The 12431-nt window shown below is 39.9% G+C and overlaps 2 protein-coding genes across 3 annotated transcripts in view; one reads left to right on the plus strand and one right to left on the minus strand.

The window, feature by feature from the left end:
• CC2D2A (coiled-coil and C2 domain containing 2A) overlaps positions 1–12431 on the plus strand; it is a 258992-nt gene that overhangs the window by 234236 nt on the left and 12325 nt on the right. The window lies entirely within an intron of this gene.
• FBXL5 (F-box and leucine rich repeat protein 5) overlaps positions 11907–12431 on the minus strand; it is a 62482-nt gene continuing 61957 nt past the window's right edge. Inside the window, exon 14 of the mRNA XM_083366911.1 lies at positions 11907–12265. The gene's annotated coding sequence lies outside the window, so the exon portion shown is untranslated. The remainder of the gene's footprint in view (positions 12266–12431) is intronic.

Below are 12431 nucleotides of genomic sequence, written 5' to 3' on the forward strand. Positions count from 1 at the left end.
CATGTTACACCTCTGCTCCGTGAGCTGCATTGGCTTCCAGTTGCCCTCCGGGTGAGATTCAAGGTGCTGGTGATGACCTATAAAGCCCTACATGGCATGGGTCCGGATTACCTACAGCAGACATGTCAAACACAAGGCCCGGGGGCCGGATATGGCCCGCGAAGTGGTTTCATGTGGCCCGCGAAGCCATCCTGGCAACAGCGAGGGAACGGCCCCCACTGCATTCGCCCTGGCCCAGAGACCCCCCTTCTGCCAGAGACCCTCAGATCTGTCCCACTCCTGCCCAGGCCCCCATAGGCACCCTTGATGCAAACGATGTAGAGCTGGCCATGCCCACTCAGTAGGCCATACACACTCTAGCCACGCCCACTCAGTAGGCCACACCCACCCTGGCCATACCCACCCGGCCCCCTGAGGGCAACCGCAATGCTGATGCGGCCCTCAATGAAATTGAGTTTGACACCCCTGACCTACAGGAACACCTGCTGCCAGTGTCAACTTCCCTCCATCCAGTTCACTCCCACAGAGAGGGCCTCCTCAGGGTGCCACCGGTCAAAGAATGTCGACTGGTGACCCCCAGGGGGAGGGCGTTCTCTGTGGGTGCGCCAGACCTTTGGAACCGCTTACCGGTTGAGCTCCGGATGGCTCCCGACCTTCGCTCCTTCCGACGTGATCTAAAAACTTATTTATTTGAACAAGCCGGCCTGGTCTGATGGGTTTGGGGTTTAAACATTGATTTTAACTAATGTACTGCATCGGGCACAATTATTTAATGTTTTTAAACTTTTGTATCTTGTATTTTTGATATTTATTGCCCTGTACACCACCCTGAGTCCTTCGGGAGAAGGGCGGTATAAAAATCAAATAAATCTAAAAATCAAAAATCAAATAAATCTAAAGAATCACCCAACATTATAGCCAATCCTGAAGTTGATTTACGAGTGCTTGTATCAGAGGCAAAACTCGCATCTGCATATGCTATAAGGATTAACTCACGATTTGGCTCTAAGTATAACGAGTAGTGAATAGTCTGCTTTAAAAACCTCAATACTCGTTTAGCCACTTGCCGGTGTCTAACAGTTGGTTCATTGTTGTACCTAGCCAATTGGTTTACACAGTAGGAAATGTCAGGTCTAGTCCAATTACTAAGATACATAAGGCTTCCTATCAAAGATTGGTACATAGTCTTATCAAATACAGGACTCTCAACATTAGTGTCCTAGTGTCCTAGTGTCCTAAATCTACAGTTTTTGCTGGTTTACAAAGCTCCATGTTATATCTCTTTAATTTTTTTTTATTGAAAAGTTTTACAATACATTTTTGAATACAAAAAACCCCCCTCCTCCCTCTCCCCTCTCCCCAACCCCCCCTCCCCTCCCCCCTCCCCGACTTCCCAGAGCTGAATACAGGGTATAATAATACAAACAAGCATAATCTAAAATATGCTAACAACAAAAATAAAACATTAAATTATATCGCACTTTAACTCTCCATAGTCAAAATATTAATAAAATAACTACTAACTAGTTATACGTCATAAAAATACTACTTATTCAAATGCTAAATGAAACTTTTTAGTCCCATATTTATTCTGAATATATTCAATCCATCTTCTCCATTCCACAATGTATCTCTGTTGCAATTGATCTTTCAAATATGCTGAAATTTTTGCCATTTCCGCCAAATTAGAAACTTTCAAAGTCCACTCTTCTATAGTCTGCAGTTCTTCCTTTTTCCAATATTGCGCTACTAAAAGTCTCGCTGCCGTAATTAGATTCAACATCAACTTTGAATCTATAACAGTATTATCTGTAATAATGCCCAATAAAAACAATTGCGGAGAAAACTTTATCCTTTTCTTAAATATCTTTTGCATATTCCACCAAATTTTAATCCAAAAAGCTTTAACCTTTTTACAAGTCCACCATATATGAAAATACGTTGCATCCTCACAACCACACCTCCAACATTTGGACTGTCAGTTTGGATACATACTTGCTAATTTTTTAGGGTCTAAGTGCCACCTATAAAACATTTTATAAAAATTCTCTCTTAAATTTTGGGCCTGTGTAAATTTTACATTTCTAACCCAAATCTTCTCCCAAGTATCCATTGTTATGACTTCTTGAAAATTCTGTGCCCACTTTATCATACAATCTTTAACAAGTTCCATTTCTGAGTCAATTTCTATCAATGCATTGTACGTGTATATCCTTTTTATATGTGCTTGACCTTGATCTCTAATTTGTTTTACCAAATTTTCATCAGTCATTGAAAAACCAACTTTCTGGTCCTCTTTCCATCTTGCCTGTAATTGCCCATACTGGAACCAAGTTTGTACAATCTTTTCTTCTTTTAACATATTATATGGCTTTAATTGCCATACATTCCTTTCTAAACTTAAGATTTCCTTATATGTAGTCTCATCATGTTTAAATCTCACATTTATATTTTCTATTGCATGTTTAGGTATTGCCAAAATGGGTATCTTATAATTTAACTTATGTCTATGCTTTTTCCAAACTCGCAACAGAGCATACCTTAAAATATGTATCTTAAACACATTCTTATCATACAATAAATATGCATGCCAACCAAATAACAAATCATGACCCTCAAGATTTAATAATCTCCCTTGTGTTAAATTAAACCAGTCACTTATCGATGACAAAGCAGCAGCCTCATAATATAATTTAAAATTAGGCATTTTAAGACCACCTCTTTCACACGTATCTTGCATTATCTTAAATTTAACTCGTGGCCTTTTCCCTGCCCAGACAAATTTATTAATCCCTTTTTGCCATTCCTCCAAATTTGAATCCTTTTTAAGTATAGGTATCATTTGAAATAAAAATAAAAATTTTGGCAAAACATTCATTTTGACTGCTGCAATTCTTCCCAATAAAGACAATTGTAGTTTTTTTCCAACTATCTAATTCTTTTTGTATTTTACCCCATAACATTTCATAATTATTTTTATATAACTTCACATTTAAAGCTGACAGATATATCCCCAAATATTTAATCTTTTTAACTATTTCAAATCCCATTAGCTCTTCTAAAACAGCCTTTTGTGATACAGTCATATTCTTAGACAATATTTTAGTTTTTTGTATGTTTATCTTAAATCCAGAAACTTTCCCATATAACATTATTATCTCCATCAATTCTACAACTGAATAATCCGGCTGAGTTACTGTAATAACCAGGTCATCCGCAAACGCCCTCAGTCTATAATCCTGATCTCTTATTTGAATTCCCCTAATTTTATTTGAATCTCGTATTTTAATCAGTAATATTTCCAATGTTAAAACAAACAATAAAGGTGACAGCGGACACCCCTGCCTTGTACCCTTTTCAATATTGCATGGTTCTGTCAAACTATTATTTACTATTATATGGGCTGTTTGCTTCTGATATATTGCCCTAATAGGTTGTAAAATTTTTTCCCCAAATTCCATTTTCTCTAATACTTTCATCAAAAATTGCCAATCCAATTGATCAAAGGCTTTTTCAGCATCCAGAAAGATCAGCGCTGCGGGGATCTGATTATTTCTTTCCAAAAATTCCAATAGATCTACAATATGTCTCAGATTATTCTTCATTTGTCTACCACTTATAAATCCAGTTTGATCACTATGAATCACTTGTTGTATTATCTTCATTAATCTGTTAGCTAAGATTTTTGCAAATATCTTATAATCAGTATTTAAAAGCGATATTGGTCTTTAGTTTTTAGCTTGGGTGGCATCCTGATCTTCCTTCGGAATCAACGAAATAAAGGCAGTTTTCCACGATGGAGGTACCCCTCCTCCCAATTGATTTGTCTTAAACAATTCCCTTAAAGGTTCCACCATTTCTAACTGTAATTTTTTTATAATAAACGGCAGTCAAACCGTCAGTTCCCGGCGCTTTACCCACTTTTAATTGTTTAATTGCTAGAAAAATTTCTTCATCAGTTATCAATTGGTTCATCCCTTCCTTTTGTTCTTGCGTAAGAACAGGAATATTGGCTTTTTATCAAATATTCATCTGTATCTACATCTCTAATCTTATCTCTGGCATACAACAAAGAATAAAAATCAACAAAGGTCTTTTTAATAAGATTCTGCTGATATACTAGTTTACCCTTATATTCTATTCTATCTATATTACAAGCTCTTGGCTTCTTCCTTAACAAGTAAGCTAACCATCTACCCGGTTTATTAGCATTACAAAAAGTGTTATGTCTAGCATACCGTACGTTAGTTGCCACTTGATCTGCCATTAACATATCAAACTGACCCCTTAATAAAGTAATTACCTCTTTAATCTTCCCATCAGATGGATTCAGAATTAAAGCCTTTTCTTTTTCCTTAATTTCATCCTCTAATTCTTTTCTCTTAAATTCCAATTTACGTCTATGTTTATTGTTCAAATATATTAATACACCCCTCATATAAGCTTTACTTGCATCCCAAACCATCTCAATAGAAGTACCTTTATGCATATTAATTTTAAAAAATTCTTTCATCTGTTTTTTACACTCTTCCACATTTTCCTGGTACCTAAACAAATTTTCATTTAAACGCCAAGACCGTCTATCTCCATTATCTTTTTCTATCTCCAACCATACTGGACTATGATCAGATATAGTTCTTGGACAAATCTTGATCTTCTTAATCCTAGGAAAAAAATCATTAGTAATTAATACAAAATCAATCCTGGAGAAAGATTGATGCCTATCGGAGAAAAAAGTAAAGTCTTTTTCTTGCAAGTTCCTCTCTCTCCAAACATCTCTCAATTCCAAGTCATCCTTCATCTCAAAAAAAGATTTAGGCAGTTTAGCATGACTTGGCGTGCTTTTAAAAACACCTCCCTTATCCATTTGTACATCCAAGACGCCGTTCCAATCTCCCATAAAAATACAAGATTTATAATCCCACTGAATAATCTTGCTGTGTAATAAATTGTAAAAATCTCCTTGCTGTTGATTAGGAGCGTATAATCCAACCAAAAGCATTTTCTTGCCTTCTATTAATAATTTAATTATAACATATCATCCTTGTTTGTCTGCTTCAATTAAACTCGCTGTTAAAGTATTCTTAACATAAATAACAACTCCATTTTTCTTATCAGGCGCGGAAGCAATAAACTGTGTACCCAACCTAAAGTTTACCAAGTACTTTTGATCAGCCGCTCTAATATGTGTTTCCTGTAAGCAAATAACATCGTTTTTAAATTGCTTTAGATATTGAAATACTTTCTTTCTCTTGTGTGGTGAATTTAAACCATTAACATTCCAAGTTAGAAGCTTTGTCGCCATCTTTTGCAACGTGAAGCTTTTGGAGCACCTCTTCCAAAATCACCTGATCCACTCCTGTAACTTTCTGGATTTCTCCATCTTTCAGCTGCGTAACTCCTTCAGCACCTTGTGTACTCTCACTTTGTGGTTGACGCTCTCCTTCACCATTCTTCCTTTTGGATTCCAGAAGTGGTATGGGGACTGCCTTCAAAATATTGGCATAAAAATCACGTGCCTGTAACACTGTGAGAAGATGATATCTCGTGCCTGCATGCATCACCACCATACCTACTGGTATTTCCCATCTGAACTGGATATCCCATCTCCTTAATTTTTCTGCCAAAAAAGCAAACTCTTTCCTTCTCCTTAAAATTCTTGGAGGGATCTCTTTTAAAATTAAAACTTCTTGCTCTGCAACTGTAAATTTGCTATTATAAAAGGCTTGAATAACCTCATTTCTAATTGCTCTCTTTGTAAAATAAACCACCACATCTCTAGGTAGTTTCCTTTGTCTTGCAATCCAGGAATTAACACAAAATATTTTATCTATATCCACCATAATATCTTCTGCTGAGTGCACCAGAACCTCTTCAAGGTCTTCTGAAACTACTTTTTTCAAATTTTCCTTAGGGTCTTCCTTCATCCCTCTAATTCTCACAGCAAACTCCATCTCTCTATGCTGAACCAATAATAAATCGTCAATCTTTTCCAGCACCGTTTCAGCATCCGTCATTTTGGCATCTAATCTCACATTATTTTGGCTAATTTCTTCCACTCTCTCATCCAAACGTTCAATACAAACAGCCATGCCTTGAAGTGCAAGTAAGATGTCTGCCCTTATTTCTGTGTTCTCCTCAATAAGTTCAGCTAATTGCTGAGATTGCTTTTTCAAAGCCTCTTGCAAAACATCCTGCAAATCTTTTATTGTCAAGGCTGGTGCAGGTGCAGGTGCTGGGGGGGGGCATTAAAGCCTGTAATGAAGATTGCTGAACTGGCGAAGCCCCCACGCTTCTAGTAACTTTAGATTATTTGGCAGCCATTTTCACCCACTTAATTCTGTTGCGCACTTTCACTTTTAAAAGTCTCCACAAAGTCTACTGAGTTAAAGTTCATCTACTTGCTCTGACAATGTTCTCCTGTACAGCTCTGCCTACATCCAAGTAATCAAAAGTTCACTCTCGCTGGCAGGGATGGTTGCAGTGTCCTGCTCCGGAGCAAACTCAGGCTTCGGGGGGGGGGCTCAACCCTTCAACCACCAGAGTTTCAACTCTGGCGGTCTGAGGGAGCTCTACCCCTGCCTGGGCGCTCACCCTCTCCTCTTCTCCTGAGGAGCAGACTTCCAAGCCGCCAAACAGCTGATCGTCGCTGTTTTTGGCGGCTCTACGGAAACAACGGGGCTGACAGCCAAAATGGCTGCCACCCGGAAGTCGTTATATCTCTTTAATAACTGGAATATTTTACTGGCTTGCTAAACCTTAAAACCTCTATTTGTTTTTATAATATCTAACCCAAAATCGTGGCTTATTTCCCCAAGGTTCCTAATAGTAAATTTGTTTTGCAACCTTGATATGATGGTTCGTGCTTCTAACTGAGTTTTCGTTATGACTGCAATATCATCTGTGAATAATAGAAGAAAAGATAACACTCCATTGTGTTCTCTTCTAAACAAACAAGGATCAGCATCACTGGCTTCAAAACCTATCGCATGCAACCCGTTAACTATACATTTATTCCACTCATAACCAGATTGTTTTAATCCATAGAGGCTTTTCTTTAACTTCCAACAATCATGGTCTTTATTATTAGTCAATCCTGGTGGTATTCTTAAATAAATAGTATGTTGCAATGGAGCATGTAAATATGCAGTTTCAACATCCACATGGTTTACTACATATTGGTTTTTAGCTGCCCACACCAAAACTGCTCTCAAGGTAGTTGCCCTCAGACTGGGTGCAAACACCTCATCATAATCCTCAGTAGTTTGGGCAAAACCTTGTGCAACCAAACGTGCCTTATGGGTTACAGTTCCATCTACACCCTTCTTAATTTTATAAACCCATTTACATCCTATAGCTTGCTCACCAGGTGGTAGTTTTGCTTTCTCATAGACTTTAAGATCCTGCAAGATCCTCATCATAGTTAGAAGGCTCTAAATTAACTTGACATATTACACTGGCTTCATAGCGATCAGGTGGATGTCTGATGGCCGTTGATCGCCAAGGAATTACAGGGCTTTGAATTTCTGACTCCTCTCCTTCCTCTGATTCATCTTTTATCTCCCCTATCTCCTCTTCATCTTTTATAATTACAGGAGATGTCTTATCATTACTAACTATGTCATGAGAGAGGTCCTCAAACACTAGAGGATCTGTGTTAACAGTTTCTTGTTCTAATCTATCCCAACCAACGTGCTCAAGGAATTTGGCACTTGCACTATTATATACATTGGTTGTGCCTTGTTCCCAGAAATGATAGGATCTATGATTAGCTTCATAAACTACAAAGTATAATTGTCTAGCCCTATGTTGGCCTTTACTCCTGACTTGTGCAGGAATGTGGACCCATGCTGGGGTGCCAAACGTATGCAGGTAATCAAGGTTTGGTTTTTTACCATGCCATAGTGTATATGGTATTTTACCAGTAGAAGAATTCACCACTACATTTAGAACATGGTTTGCACATTTTGCTTTCTCCCCCCACAGTCTTATCTGTTAAGCCAGAATCTTTTAACATAGTTCTTATCATGGCTTGTAACGTTTGCCCACGTCTCTCAACAAATGCATTATGTTGAGGCCTATAAGGGGCTGAATGTTTATGCTCAATGCTAGCTGATTCTAGCATATCAACAAAGCGTTTGTTTGTAAATTCAGTGGTGTTATCAGTAATTATGCACTGAACCTTTCTCTTTGTTTTCCTCTCCACAAATTTGAGCCAATTCGAGAATTGTTGGAAAGTGTCTGCCTTTGACTTAAGCAGATAACAAAATCCATAACGGGAGTTATGGTCAAGTATACTTAAAATATAACATGATCCTCCTAAACTAGGCTTCATGGGTCCAATTAGATCTGCAAATACAACTTCCAAAGGTACAGTTGTTTTGAAGCTGTTTAACCTGTTTGCAGGAGTTGCCTTACTGTTTTCCTGATTACAGGCATTGCAATTCAAATACTTACTACATGGCTTCAGTTTAATTCCTTGTACTAACTCAACTGTTTTACATAGTGAGTTGAAGTTTATATGCCCTAACCGCCTATGCAGTAAATGTATACATTCGTCATGTGGCTTCTTGTTCTCACATATCGAGTTAGCTTTTACTGTACTAACCTGGTTACTTATGAGAACAAATAAACCTTTTTCAAATTAGCAGTTACACAGATTCCATTCCTTTCAATAGTGCATTGCTCCCCTCTGAATGTTACCACAAACCCAACTTTAACCAATTCCCTTACAGATAACACGTTGAATCTTAGTTTAGGTATATATAACATAGGTAACTATTCATCAATGCATGGACAATAGGAATTACCTTCACCAGAGGCCTTCATTCTCCAACCATTGGCTAGTGAAACATGTTGATTGCTGTTTTTCATATTAACAAACCTCTCTTTCACTTTAGTAATGCATTGTGAAGCCCCACTATCAACAACCCACAGCTCGTTCTTTCTGGATGTTGGGTCACCAGAAACAGCCAAACCAACGCCCTTCTTTGCCTTCCCACTGCTATTCACATTCTGTTTTTTACCCTTTCTACAGAATTTGGCTATATGCTCTGTAGCCCCACAAGAATAACATTTCTTGACATTGTATACAGTGGTAAATTGCTGTTCCTCTTGTGGCTGTGTCTCTCTCAGCTGGTCTCTGTCATGCCTTCTTCTGGACTCTTCCAGCAGTCTCCCAGTAATGTTAGTCAATGTCAGTTCCTCTCTGGTCAGGACTTCCAAAGAAGAAACATACTTGTCATAACTTTCATCCAAAGAAGACAGAATAATATAGACCTGATACAACTCTGAAAAAATCAGCTCCTTTTCATGAAGCTCTTGAAAAGTTGCCTTCATGTAGTTCAAATGGGTCAGCATATCTCCATTCTTCTGCAGACGAATCCTAAACAGCTTACGTGTAAGGTGTATATGTGCACCCACACTGTCTCAAACATAAAGCCTTCGCAATATGTCCCAACACCTAGCAGCAGACTCCTCACCATGAATATGGACAAGCTGCTGGTCACTCAGTGTTAGTCCAATAATGCAAAGTGCTTTCTCATTGCTATATTTAAACTCGTCTATCTTCTTTGCATCCTCTTCGTCATCTGGATCCCAGGCAGTAGTATCTGGTGGGTTATTAACTACAGTCCATAGTCCTTCCTTGCGCATAAAGCAAGCAACATTTTGTGGACCAGGAAACATAGTTTGTCCCATCCAACCGGGTTATCCAGGAGATGCTAGTTGACTGTTCATGTGCCATTATTACACCAGACAGCTAACACAAACTCAGCTAGGATACTGACACTGAGTGCCCAAACTACAACCCAAAACCTACTTATGTATCTCCGGGTGCCAGGTGGGCGTGGATCACTGGGTGGGTATGGCTACGGTGGGGGTGGCCAGGGTGGCCATGGATGACAGGCACTTAATATGTGTTGCGAAAATTGAGCCATGCATAAAAAAAAGAATGATACTTAATGCAGAAAGTGGTAATCAGATCACAAAACCACATCCACTTCTTTGAGAGATACCACATGATTTTCCCATTTGCCCACTGGATGCAAAACAGATATGGAGGCCTTTGGGACAATAAATCTGATGAGTAGCTCACTGTAGAAGAAACTTACTACAATTAGTCCTCGATTTACAACAGTTCATATAGTGACCCTTCAAAGTTACAACGGCACTGAAAATAAAAAAAACGACTTACCATTTTTCACACTTACACAACCATTGCAGCATCCCAGGGACACATGATCAAAATTCAGACCCCACATGATCAAAATTCAGACCCCCATCATATTTATCACAGTTGCAGTGTCCCAGGGTCATGTGATCACCTTTTGCAACCTTCTGACAAGCAAAGTCAATGGGGAAACCAGATTCACTTAACAACAGTGTTTCTAACTTCACAACTGCAGTGATTCACTTGTTTTTTTTTTTAATTCCATTTATATCCCGCCCTTCTCCGAAGACTCAGGGCGGCTTACAAGCTTAGCAGTAGCCTTCATTCTATATATATGCCTGCTTGTTAGGGCTTTCACAGCCCCCCTAAGCGGCATTATTACAAAGTCAGCTTAATTGCCCCCAACAATCTGGGTCCTCATTTTACCTACCTCGGAAGGATGGAAGGCTGAGTCAACCTTGAGCCTGGTGGGATGCGAACCTGCACTAATTGCAGGCAGCTGGTGTTACTTAAGGAGGCATTAGCCCACTGCTCCACCAAGGCTCTTAACAGCTAATGCCGCTTGGGGTGTGTGTGAAAGCCCTAATAAGCAGGCATATACATAGAATAAAGGCTACTGCTAAGTTTGTAAGCTGCCCTGAAACTTCGGAGAAGGGCGGGATATAAATGGAATTTTTTAAAAAAAATACAAAAGCTAGTGTCTGATGAATGCAAAAACACACATAAACATGCAGGCATTTTCTTTTGTTGTTGTTGTTGACAATACATGGTTTTTATAATATGTTGAAAAAATATGTGCAGTAAGGGCAGTTACCCATCAATCCTTGTAAACGGTGCTGTGTCTTCCTGAATTTCCGATGGAACAATAAATGTTTCCATGCAAGATAAAAATAATGGAGAATTGTTCGAAGCAAAACGGAGCATGGAGCACGAGTCAAACAGGAAACAGTTCACAGGTAAAGCATATGTGTGCTTGCTCATGCATGCACACCCTTTGTGACAGTAAGGTCTGAGGCTGCATAAATGGTTGACAACCTGTTGCTATTTGTGTACAAATACAGGTATGAAAAGGGAACTGATGAGGCATGAAATAGGATGAAAAGAACAGAGGTGCAGAAAAGAAATTTGGTGACAGTTGAAAAGAAGGGAGGGAGGAGAGTTGGGGAAAGAGGGATACATTTAAGGTAATGGGGCATTCACAAAAGAGAGAATGTTATGGAGATAATTTTGCGAATGCTATGGAGATAGATACAGAATGGAAGAAGGCTATGTTGGAATAGAAAGAGTTTTTTAAAAAGGATATAAATAGTGCTTTTTTGTAAGAAAAAAGGTTCTGGAATGTAGTCAGCCCCTCCCCCCACCCTGGCCAGGCCATTCCTTGATCAGGGACCTTTCATTCCCCTCCCAAGCCGGACTGCCATGCTATGGTGGATGGGATGGGCGGGGTAGGCCAGGTCCCCCTCAACCGTTTTGGAGCCAGGGGGGAGTGACGGTGAACGGCTCCACTACCGCTGTGCGCCGTTAGAAGGGCTTTCTTTAAGCTTTGCCCCGCAGATCACCTGCCCTGGTGCAGCTGCCGCCTCCTTGTCCTTTGCCAACTCTCCTGTGGCGTGCGCCGTGACTGGGGGCACAAGCCTCCCCCGCCGCTTTCCTCCGCCAGTCTTTTGTCGCCTGTTCTATCCCAGCCTATGTACGTCTTTATTACTTCACAAAGACAAACCCCTCTTTCAACAAGTAGACTGGATACCAACCCCATTTATTTAAGTTACAGACCTGATAATTGTCCCAAAAGCAAAAGAACACGTTTTCCAACAGAGAATAGTTCAAAGCAAAATGGAGCAAACAGGAAACAGTTCACAGGTAAAGCAAACAAAACATGATCTCTTGAAACTGGAGTCCTTTGTAAATGTTGCCTTAGCAACCAGCCCTGCCCACACATTCCCTTTTTGTTATGCACCCCCAAGGCGTGGCTTCTCAATGCCTCCTCCTCCTTCCCTGGAGTCGCCCCACTGCCTCCCTCTCTCCTACTCATGTGGCCTGTCTGTGTTTACGGGTGTCTATAATGTCCTCCAGCTATGCGTCCTCAAAGTCTGACTCAGCTTCCCAGCACAGCTGGGTCTCATCCTGAGCACGAGTGGAGGGGCCAGGGTTCTTCATCAGATGGTAAGTCCTGTAACTCATCAGAGCCTTCCTCCAACTGATGGCTTCCCAGGCCCCTCCTCCTCCTCTGAATCTCCGGACTCAGCTGCCAGGATCACAG

The sequence above is a fragment of the Vipera ursinii genome (genome assembly GCF_947247035.1).
Source record: "Vipera ursinii genome assembly, chromosome: 7".
NCBI classification, from domain to species: domain Eukaryota; kingdom Metazoa; phylum Chordata; class Lepidosauria; order Squamata; family Viperidae; genus Vipera; species Vipera ursinii.